The sequence below is a fragment of the Falco peregrinus genome, chromosome 8 (assembly GCF_023634155.1).
Source record: "Falco peregrinus isolate bFalPer1 chromosome 8, bFalPer1.pri, whole genome shotgun sequence".
Classification (NCBI taxonomy): domain Eukaryota; kingdom Metazoa; phylum Chordata; class Aves; order Falconiformes; family Falconidae; genus Falco; species Falco peregrinus.
Window position 1 is genome coordinate 17,368,674 of NC_073728.1, and position 8,200 is coordinate 17,376,873.

The 8,200-nt window shown below is 49.1% G+C and overlaps 1 protein-coding gene across 1 annotated transcript in view; it reads right to left on the bottom strand.

Moving 5' to 3' along the window:
* Nucleotides 1-793, bottom strand: part of UBE2E3 (ubiquitin conjugating enzyme E2 E3) — a 58,676-nt gene extending 57,883 nt beyond the window's left edge. The window contains exon 1 of the mRNA XM_055812643.1: nt 573-793. The gene's annotated coding sequence lies outside the window, so the exon portion shown is untranslated. The remainder of the gene's footprint in view (nt 1-572) is intronic.
* Between the last annotated feature and the right edge of the window lie 7,407 nt (nt 794-8,200).

Genomic DNA, 8,200 nt, shown 5'->3' on the forward strand with positions numbered 1-8,200 from the left:
AAGATGCATTTGAAGCAACTCGGGCAGCAGCAGCCCCGGTTATTTACATGGCCAGCAGCGAGAACTGCATTTGGCCACCACAGAGCCGCCGCCGGAGGGGGAAGAAGCGTAATTCAAACTGCACCTTCTGCACGGCGCTCCCCGCCGCCGCTCCCCACGCAGCTCCACCAGGCAGACCGACATTTTTCCGCCGACCGGGGCGGGGGGGGAGGGGGCTGCCCCGGCGGCCGGGGGGGGCCGAGGAGGAGCGCGGCGGGGAGCTGCGGCAGGGCTGGAGGCGGCCGCCCGCCCGCCCGGCCGCGCTTTGTGGGGAGAGCCCGGCGCGGCGCGGCGCGGCTCGGCTGGGCTCGGCGCGGCGGGCGGCGGCGGCTCGCCCGGCCCCGCACCGCACCGTGCGTGTGCACCAAGTGAGGCGTGAACTCGGGCCGGCTCCGCGCCCCCGGCCGCCGCCAGGCAGCGAGCGCCGAAAACAAGAACAAAGCTCCTCTACCAGCCCCCCCGCCTCCTCCCCGCCTCCCCCCACCGCGCTCGCCCAGCCGCCGCGGCAGCCGCCTCGCCCGCCTCTCCCTTACCTTCGCCGGCGTCCTGTCCCGCTGCTGGGTCGGAGAGGCGGGATGGCGGGGGGCCGGGCCGGGCCCGCGGCGCCCGAGGAGGGGACGGAGGCGGCCGGGGGGCTATACGGCGGCGGCGGCGGCTCTGTGGCCGGGCAGTGTGGAACATTGAGAGCCGGAGCAGGGGGGGACGGGGGGAGGCGCGGTGCGGCCCCGCGGCCGGCGGGTGGCGCTGGCGGGCCCCGCTCTGCGGCGCGGGCTCCCGCGGCGGGCCGGGGGGCCGGGGCGGGGGGCGGCGGGCGCGCGCCGGCGGGGGCAGGGGAGGGGGTGCCGGCCGCTTCGGGCCTCCGGCCCGCCGCCCCCGCCCGCCCCCGCCCGCCGCCGCCGCCGGCGGGGCTCCCGGCGAGCGGGGGGAGGGGAGAGGGGGCGCTCGCTCCCGCCCGGCGCCCGCCGGAGCGCGCCCCCCTCCGGGCCGGGGTGCGCGCAGGCGCTCTCCCGCCGCGGCCGAGGGCGCGCGTGCTCCGGGCCGGGCAAGGACAAAGCGGCGGCGCGCGCGGGGGGGGGCCGGCCCTCGACGGCGGTCCGATCCGGCCCGGCCCCGCGCCCTCGCTCCGCCGCCGCCGGCAGAGCCCGGGTCCCGACGGGCTCCCGCCGCTGGCGCCTGAGGGGAGACGGGGGAGAGGCACCGCCGCGGGCTTCGCCCACCGACGGCTGCGCGCCGCTGGCGGCCGTAGGGCCTCCTTCAGCCGCCGCGGCAGCCTCGCACCTCGCGCCTCGCCTCGCGCCCCGCCGCCGTGGCGGGAACGGGACCGCTGGTGGCGCCTCACCGCCGCTGCCGCCCTCGCCAGTTCCCGCGCTGCAGCGCACCCGCGCCTGGCGCAGCACCTCTGCGGGAGCGCGGGCGGCCGAGCGGCGCGGGCTGGGCCGCGCGGGGCTGAGGCGAGGCGGCGGGCCGCGTCCTACGGTGTCCGCCTTCGGCGGGAGGGCCGCCCCGCGGCCTCGCCACCCCTCACGGCAGGGCTCAGGGCCGAGAGCAGTTAAGCTTAGTATGGCGTGAGCAGCCAGCATGGCCGTTCTGCGTGTGTTGAAGAGGCAGGGGGATCGTCGGTAGCGGTTGCGGTAGGTGTCACAGGAAGATGGACATAGGATGGAGGTTTAGTTTATTTTCAGGCCCCCCATGAATGTGCTGTTCCTGTGTGTACTTCAACAGCTTTTCACGTCATATGCCTGGAGTACACCATGTGGTAAAAGCAATCCGCCAGTTGAAATAATGTAAATATTCCAAAATTAAAGCCTTTTCATACTGTCAATAAAATCCACTTGTAAAAGAAGATTTAATCTGTCAGTGAAAAGTGGATGAGGTCGTGGGTAACTGGCTTCAGCAGAGAAGGAATTCACAATTACAGTAAAGGTTTGTGCATTTTATATGAAATCTCAACCTAACGTAGCTGTCCAGCACAAGGGCTTTCGCCTCGATGGCTTTTACCTCAAGGGCTTTCATCATCAACAGCCTAATGACTTAAAACTACTGTGTTTCCTTAGCTTGTGCAGGATCAAGGGGTCAGAGAGTGTACATTGTGCTCTAGAGGGAATAAACAATCGGTTCGACAGGGAATACCCTTCTCTGGGTGACTGAAGTTAGCTCAATTGAAAAGTATGCTGCAGATTTGGCGAGAGAGTTGCATGATGTGATGTGGAAGAATACTGGAGGTTTGTTTGTTGAAGTAGGCTATAGAGAATTCCCAGATCACCACTACAGGCAATTTGCCCCTGAGGTATGCTGTAGAAAATTCCTAGCATAAACAGTATCTGGCATGATGAGCAATCTGGGCATAATTAGTAAAAGGGAAGCATGGCAATATTAAAAATCTCTCAGTCAGCACTGATAGTCGTGTTGCCACCCCACACCACCACCACCCCCCCCCCCCATTTTGTTGATGATACTTGAGATGAGGCTTGCTGGAGCTTTGAAAGTCAGGATTGAGTGTTTAAAATTTTATTTTATTTCAGGTGAAAATTAACACAGGCATAAAAAAAAAAAAAGTACTAGAAGAGTGTGCACCTATGGAATGAAAGTAAGTAGATTGGTCAAGAGTTGCACACCACAGCAGCTACTACATGTTGTGTGACTTCTGTGGCTTTCAGGATACTAAGTGAAACTAAAGAAAGCCCATTTAACAGTGACTAATTGAAAAAACAGCCTAGATTTTATTTTTTCCCAGCCTTTTGTACCTTATTAAAACAGATTTACTACAGCAATGGGTGCATATAACAGATGTTTATTTGAATGAATATTCATTCATTTGACATCAGGTCTCAAAGGATGACACTTTGTTCTTACGAGTTTGTATTTTCCTTGGGTGTGTTTGTTAATGTTGTCAACCATAGGAAAAGTACTGCACTGAGAGGTATGGCACAGTTTGAAGGAGGGGGGGAAACACCAATTTTAATAGCCATTGCTACAAAGCTACGTATCATGATACCTCTGGCTTTTTGTATCCCTTGTGATTTGACATCAGTGTAATTTTAACTGATGTACACATCATGAATGCTTTTTCTCTGCCAGTTTCTTGGGTACTTGAACTGTGAAAGTGCAGCTGGTGTTGTAAAGTGCAGAATCTTCCTAAGGACCGTTCAGACTTGTCTGAACAATCCTGGGCACTCAGGAGTGGGTGAGGCCTGCATTTTTTTTCCCAGTCAGTTGCCTTTGTTGTTTGTGTTTTGTTTTGGTTTGGTTTTTTTACAAGCCCTGCTCCGAAAGGCAGTTGATATTTCTTAAGAAACCCAAAGTCTTCTTGGGTATGTCTCCATCCCTGTTCTGTCATAGTCAGCACGCGGAGGTTTAACAGCTGCTTTGGGCTGCACAGACATCTGAAAATATTTTTCTAGGTTTAGGAATTCACAGTTCAGTCTCCTCCATCTGACATGAAATTCTGTGATAGCAAACAACTCAATGCCTGGCACCAGCACTAGGGTGAAAGGCATTTTCTGCTTCTCACAGGAAAACTATGAGGGATGGAGAAATCATTGCTTGATCTCTTTGCCCCTACCATTTTAAGGGTGTACAGATGGTAAAATAAGGGCAGCATACATTTTTCATGATTAAGAGCAGCTCAACTGAAAATACTACTTAATGTTTACGGTCATGCACTCCATCATCTTTATCACAAAATCATTGTTTCCTGACAGTAAATATATCTCCACCTAGCAATGCATCTTTCTGCTCTATGTGTGTTCCCATACCAGGCTGTGTGTTAAAGCACCTGTTGGAGCTCTACTACAGCGCCACAGCTAGATGGGCACAAACTACAGAACCAGGAAATGAACAAAGTATATTTTTTAAAAGTAGATGGGGTGAAATTTAGATTGTGTTTTTATCAGTAGTAAATGTCATAGTAGCAACTAATGCTCCTTGTAAGGTAGGTCCTGTACAAATATCCAGTGTGTCTTTTCCCCAGATAATTAGCAATTTTAACAGAGAGAGCTAGGAAAGTAAATTAGGCAAAAACCTTGGGCCAGGAAGTGATGTAGTGACTTACAGAAGCAAGTGCAGGAAGCCTGCTGCAGAGTCAGTAATTGGAGCTCATCCTGTTTTGCCTTAAACTTAAAATCAGTACCATAAATAGGATTATTTTTACATCGTGATGCTATCGGTTCATTTGGGTTTATGAATGAAAAAAATAAGCCCCTGAAGAACAACGTTACTACTGTGTTTCAATTCCTTTGTATCCTCAGGAATTTACAAGAAAAGCATAGGTAATTTTTTTTGTCCTCAGAGAAGTAAAGTAAGCATGGCAGTGGGCAGGAACCAACCTTTAGGAAACCACCTCCCGGTCCCTTTGTCAGCTGGTGTTTAGCCCATCTGTTGGTTTTGTATTGCCACCTTACAAATCCTGGCATGGGGATATGGTGGATGAAGGATGGGGAGGGTGGTGTGGGGGAGAGATGGAGGGAATAGCCAGAACACTGCTGTGCTTCAGTTGTTCTCGTTTGAAGAATGACTTTTTGGAGGCTGTTATAGCACTGCAATAGCTCCGAGGTTGCTCTAATGCAGGCTGTCACGAGACCTGGAACTTGGGATGCTTAGAGGAGTTTTGAATGTATCTTTACCTTCTCTGGATCTTTATGCGCTTGAATAAAATCAGGAGGAGAATTTTACCAACTGTATTTTAACGCAGGGGTTAGCTTGTTAGCCAGGTTTCTTTATAGTATTGAACACTGCTGTATCTAAATCCATAGAAAAATACTTAAATAAAGCACTACAGATATTAATTAATCTTCACTGTAATCTTATGAAGTAGATGGTAAGTTCTACTGTATGGTGTACATTGTATTTGATAGTTGGTTCTTACACACTAAAATGGTCAGTTGGGTACTAAGTTTTAACGGGCAGATTAGCATTAAGCACTTACGAAACATAACAGGTAAATGCATATTTTTGAATCACAAAGTCATACGGAAATGTTTTTATTTCAATGTTCCCATGGAGTCCTTGTATTCTATTCTTTCCTTGTGTGTGGATTATTGATGCAAGAAAAAAACATTAATGGCCCCTTTGGAGTTCCTGTAGTCGTTCATATGAATCCAGTGTCTGTGCATGTCAAATGAGTATCAGTGCTTTAAAAAAATCCATACTTTTTTGTTGAAAGCAGCTTGTATTAGCCAGCTTTTAACCTCTGTAATTTTCATTTTACTTGGAGAGGTGTAAGAAAAAGTGAGAAAAATTAAGTAGAGAAAATTCAGGTGGGGCTGGTCTGTCTACAATAGGAATTTGTGCATTTGTTAAGAGTATTCCTTTCTATAAATAAGCATTACTTCAGTAAATATTCATCTGCAAGGAATGTCATGAAGAGGATTTTTTTCCTTGAAATTTTATTTGAAAAAATATCCTTGGTGTATATGTATGGGTAGTTTCAGCTTGCTTTAACACAGACTTAATTTTTAGTACCGTGTCGTGAACGTTCGACTAGTACTGTAAAATGCAAGTACTGGCAGACTCGTACCTGTAGCAAAGTATGAGAACAGTAGTCTATAAGCAACTTCATAAACTCCATAAAACCATGTTGTGGTGCATATTCAACAGTGTGTGTAAATGATAAGTTAGGGAGAACACGGCTCTACAGGTACAACCCTGGCACACCAGCATTCTCAGAAAACATTCAGTGTGAGAATCTGCCCCTTTTCTGCATGTGGAGCATAGTAAAATAATGCTGTCATTCTCAGTGTGTGATATTCTGCTGTGAAAGTAGTAGCTGTTGTGGTGAATAATGTTGAAGGCCTAGAAAACTTCTCATTTCCATGTTACAAATAGAGATATTCCACCTCTAAACCACATCCGATTAAATTATCTGTAACTATATACACAAGCATATATCTTGGTGCCATCTACAGACAGCTTAGATTGGAAACCTTTGGCTCCATAAAACCTTTGGCTCCAAAAGACCAGAGTTTGAGTGAAAGCAGAAAGTTAATAGGTTCATAGTAATAGAGCTAATATCCTCATTCATGCCAGCCAGAAGGCGGCAAGATAATTATAAAGTCAAACTCACTTGACCGAGTTGAGGTCAGAAAGAAACATACGCATGGGGCAGGCATTATTCATAAGCTGACTGATGTTTTAGAAAAAAAAATACTAAAATTTACATGACTAAATTGGCCCATCCTGAGGGTGTGTTAAAAAAAAGGGATCCTGGACAGCTCCTCACTGCTTCAGTCCGGCTAACCTATTTCCCTGGTGTCAGGTGGTAAAAGATTTCCTTCATCACCTTTAGGGCTGGTGACAGTTGGCACAAACAGCTTTATCTGGCTTATCAGCAGTTTGACACATTGGCCCCCAACAGGCTCTTCAAATTCTGGTTTCTGACATCCCATGGAAGAGGAAGGAACCGATCAGCATTTGAAGAAAATCTTACAAATTCCTGGGAGCAGTCACACCCTTTAGTGATGAGTCACGGTGCTTTACATTTGCCTGCCTGGAAAGCCTGTGACACTTCTGAATGCACCCTAATTATAGGGTAAGGCCCATACATATTTCCCATTATCATGTCTGCACTGGATAAAAGGGCAGCTTGGCTGATCGCCTGTTCTACAATAAAGAAACAATACCTTTTTTAGCCTATAAAGATCAGGATTACCAAAGGCTCCTGTGGTGTAGCTTTGTGGCATCTTGTTTTTTGACTAGGAGTATTACTGTCTGCATTTATCCACTCCCTTCCTGCTGTAGGAACCCTAACCTCCCACAAAGGGACAGGAAAGGCAAGTCAGGGCCTGATCTTAATAAATCACTGCTGCTAAAAACTGGGCAGGGCTGGGCTGGTCTTCTTCAGCCTGCTCTGCTGAGCGTACTGGGCAGTCTCTGCAATAGGAGGTGTTACATCTCCCAGTGGTCTCCTTTGTGCCCTGGTCGGTGGGAGTTCTTCCCATAGCAGCCGCAGTGGGTGCAAATGAGTGTCAGGAATGGATCTCCACAGTGGTGGTGAGGTCTGAGAGGCGAAGACAGCCCTGGTTGAAGAGTTTGCTCGTATTTGTTCTGTTACCTCCCCTGCTGGAGCAGTACATGCAAGTGGAGAGCCTGGGTGGTGCTGTCTTAAATAATTGTAGCTAAAGCTATGTGAGATGGAGTCAGGCCCTGGAAATACACTGGAAAAACTCAAGGGCAAGAATGGATTGAATCCTGCAGGGTAGGTGGAGGGTTTATGTTTGTCATTGAGTATGTTGAAAGGTTTCTGTGAAGTATTTGAGTGGTGAAATGGTGCAGACTTAGAAATGAGCTGCTTTTAGTGTTACAGTTATTTTTTATCACCCCCATCTGTGTGATGTGAAGATGTGACTACCTTCAAGTAGCTCTTTTAGTATCACCAGCCAGAAATCTTTGCACAGGAAAGAAGTTATGATTAGCAGGTGTGAGACCAGTCTGATTTTACTCTTGTCCCATGGTTTCAACAATAAACTCTTCTTTCAGCTTTTGTTTCTTTTTATAATGAGCATTTCAATTTCACACTTTTGAGCAACATCCTCCTTCCAAGTGAGAGCTGAACCAGGCTCCCTCTGGCGTCCCTCATTACTGCTAGACTGGCTGGGTAGCAGCTGATGGATGAGTGTCCTTCCTGGCCAGCCACGTGTGCTGTCTCCACTGCACTTCGAGCAGAGAATGAGAGATCAAGGATGTTCTCCATGCCCGTGCAGAGCACAGCTGCACTGCCAAGTGCAGTTATTTCTGAAGTTGCTTTTGTCTTAAATACCCATTGTGTCGTTTCCCTACCTTTATTCACATGTATGTCAACAGACTGACTGTTGTGTGTTTTCCAGTGCAGTAATCCCAGCTGCTACTGGAGCCCTCCTTCACAATGCAATGTGGCACTGCAGTGCGTGCTTCTACTTACAATGTTTAATAAATATGTAAATTAACCTACTCTATCTCTTCAGGTAGGAGGGTTGTATGACTGTACTTGTATATCACTGAATATGCTATTCATGAGGATGGCACAGTGTGGAGGGGCAGTAGCTTGAGGTGGAAGTTTGAAATATAATTAGCACAATGAAAGTGTCAGTTAAACCCTAAGTTTAAAGTGTTTTACTGTTTCCAAATGGAGTTAAGCTGAGATGATGCTCCTGTGTTCTGCGCAGCGCTGGTGAGGAAGACCAGGAAA